Source organism: Notothenia coriiceps, unplaced genomic scaffold (genome assembly GCF_000735185.1).
Source record: "Notothenia coriiceps isolate Sejong01 unplaced genomic scaffold, NC01 NC01_scaffold00005246, whole genome shotgun sequence".
Classification (NCBI taxonomy): Eukaryota; Metazoa; Chordata; class Actinopteri; order Perciformes; family Nototheniidae; genus Notothenia; species Notothenia coriiceps.
The window spans coordinates 408-3,177 of NW_011337947.1; the positions used below are offsets into that span (position 1 = coordinate 408).

General features: G+C 45.8%; 1 pseudogene; it reads right to left on the reverse strand.

Annotated features, from left to right (window-relative positions):
* Positions 1-334: 334 nt before the first annotated feature.
* Positions 335-1,718, reverse strand: LOC104942840 (protein FAM184A pseudogene; annotated as a pseudogene).
* Positions 1,719-2,770: the final 1,052 nt, after the last annotated feature.

Sequence of the window (2,770 nt, forward strand, 5' to 3'; positions counted from 1 at the left end):
TATTGATCTGCACACACACACACACACACACACACCCTAACCTTAACCATAACCAACACATGCCTAACCCTAACCCTTACCCTTACCCTAACCCTAATCCTAAACCTAACCAAGTCTTCACCCTAAAATTAATGATTCATGGGGACCTCCAATTTGTCCCCATAAGGGAAGCGAGTCCCCACACGTGACTGTGTAAACAGATTTAGGTCCCCACAAGTATAGTAATGCTAGGCCACACACACACACACACACACACACACACACACACACACACACACACACACACACACACACACACACACACACACACACACACACACACACACACACACACCTTGATGGTCCCCTCTGCGTTGGCCAGTGATGTCTGCAGGCGGTTGGTTCGGTCCCGGTTCTCCCTGGCCTCCTCCTGAGCTTTCTGCAGCTCGCTCCTCAGTTTTCCCAGAGAGCGCTGCAGCGACGTCTCCTGAGCCTGGAACTCCTTACGCAGCTCCACCTGAGACAGTTACATACTTTAGCTCAGGGGTGTCCAACATTTTTTCACCGAGGGCCACATACAGAAAGATATACGAAGGGCTGGGCCACTCCCTAAAGACGAGGTATATTGCCTCGTAAGTTAAGTCAGCAAAATCAATCAAATGTAGGTAAATTATGCTTAGTACTTGAATATGCTTGACAGCCCACACCACAGCTCTCCAGAGAGTTTCCTTTATTGTTTTAGCAGCTCATTCCTTAGAAACAGAAGCCTCATATTGCTTATAATAAGAGGAAATAGGAAGAGTTTATTTCAAGCTTGTTATGTAAATAAGTTTTTTTTAAATCAACTAACATTTGTTTTCAGCTTTAACTGACTGACTGTATTTGAAGTTGTCTTCGTAACACATGAACACTACTGTGTAATATGTGTTTTCATCTATATTTAAGAAGTACAAGACAAGCACAAGTTTTATTTGTGGGCCATATTTCATTATACTTTTTTAATTTGCTGAGTGCCGATACCATTTTGACATCCTCTCCTGCATTTATTTATCTTTGTAAGTCTTCGTTTGTATTCCTTTACCTCGGTCCTCTTCCAGGCCAGCAGGTTCTCCGTGGTCAGCTGGTGCGTCCTCCTCATGGCCTCCAGCTCCCGCTCATAATACTCCTGAGCTTTGCCCAGCTTCCCCTCAAACTCCTCCACCAGACGCACCTTGTCCTTCGTGATCTCCTCCACCCGCTCCATCAGCGCCTCCACCTGCAAAGAGAGACGGAGAAATGAAGAGCGAGGCTTCCTTTTCCTTCCTGAATGAAACCACAAAACATTGTGCACATTTACCTAAAAGATTATTCCTTGGTAAACCCATTTTATTGGATTGTTGACATGACATGCAACAATGGTCAGATTATAAAACCCTATTCTTCAGCTTTTAAAGCCATAAAACAGCAATTACTCCATCGAGTAACTTGCCGTACAGATGCTTCAATCCAAAGAAAAGTAGCTGTCCCTCTCCCTCCTTGCCCCCACCTCTTGTCTGTGCAGCTCGGCCAGCCTCTCCTGGTCCTCTGTGGAGGAGGCGCTCTGGTTCTGCTGGTTGTTCAGGAGTTCCTCCACCTCCTGGCGGTGCGTGGCTCTCAGATCCTCCAGCGCTCGCCGTTTCTCCGCCTCAAACTGCGCCTGAGCCTGGCTGAACGCCCGCAGCTTCTCCTCAAAATCCCGACGCATCTCCTCCACCTATTGAGACCACGGGACATTTTCTATTCTGTGTTGTTTGTGAGTCACTGCCAGCTCACGCTCACCCTCTGCCAAGCTAAAAACCCCATCTGGTATAATAAAAAGTGTCAAATATCAGATTCTTAAAGCACATTCTGTCAGTTATTTCTGTGAGGAAAGATAAAATATTCAGGCACCATCACAGAGAAATACACTTCAGTTGTATTTATTCCCACTGCCATCAGACTTTAGAGAAGCAGACGGAGGTGATGTGTGTCATGAGCATACTTGCCAACCCTCCCGATTTTCGCGGGAGACTCCCAATTTCATTGCCCTCTACCGGTTTCCTCCCGGGGTCATATTTCTCCCGCATTTCTCCCGATTTCTGACAAAATCAGATTTACTCAGGACTGTTTCCACTCGGACTTTAATACAGCTACACCATTGTTTGGTTTCCATGGTAACACGTCTCTTTAGTAGCGCGCGCAACTGAAAGTCTGAGAGGGTGAGGAAGATCACAGAAAACAGAACAAGAATCGACAACTCGACCCTCTGCTCACTCCTCTCCTGTAAAATACAGGTCCAGCCCACACATATGCTCCATCAAGGACGGTGCTACAGGCCGCAAGGCAGTGCACTTACAACTACAATACGCATGTTAATGTTAATACAGCTCCGGCGATCCACTTGCTGCCCCCCCCGCCCCCGCGGTGGTTTTGAAAATGCTCCCGATTTCTGAGGTCTCAAGGTTGGCAAGTATGGTCATGAGATGATATGAAATGATAAATGACATGATCTATGTCATCATATTGGATATAGATATCTTACATCTCTCTACAGGCTTGTTACTTCATGTCATTTCTGCAAAATGCTTATTGTATAGCTCACTTGGAAAGATATATATATAATGGTAATTGTAAAAACAATCCTGTGTTTCTACAGAACTGAACCTCTTGGACTAGGAAATCACCATGTATCCAAGTTGTGTGTGTGTGTGTGTGTGTGTGTGTGTGTGTGTGTGTGTGTGTGTGTGTGTGTGTGTGTGTGTGTGTGTGTGTGTGTGTGTGTGTGTGTGTGTGT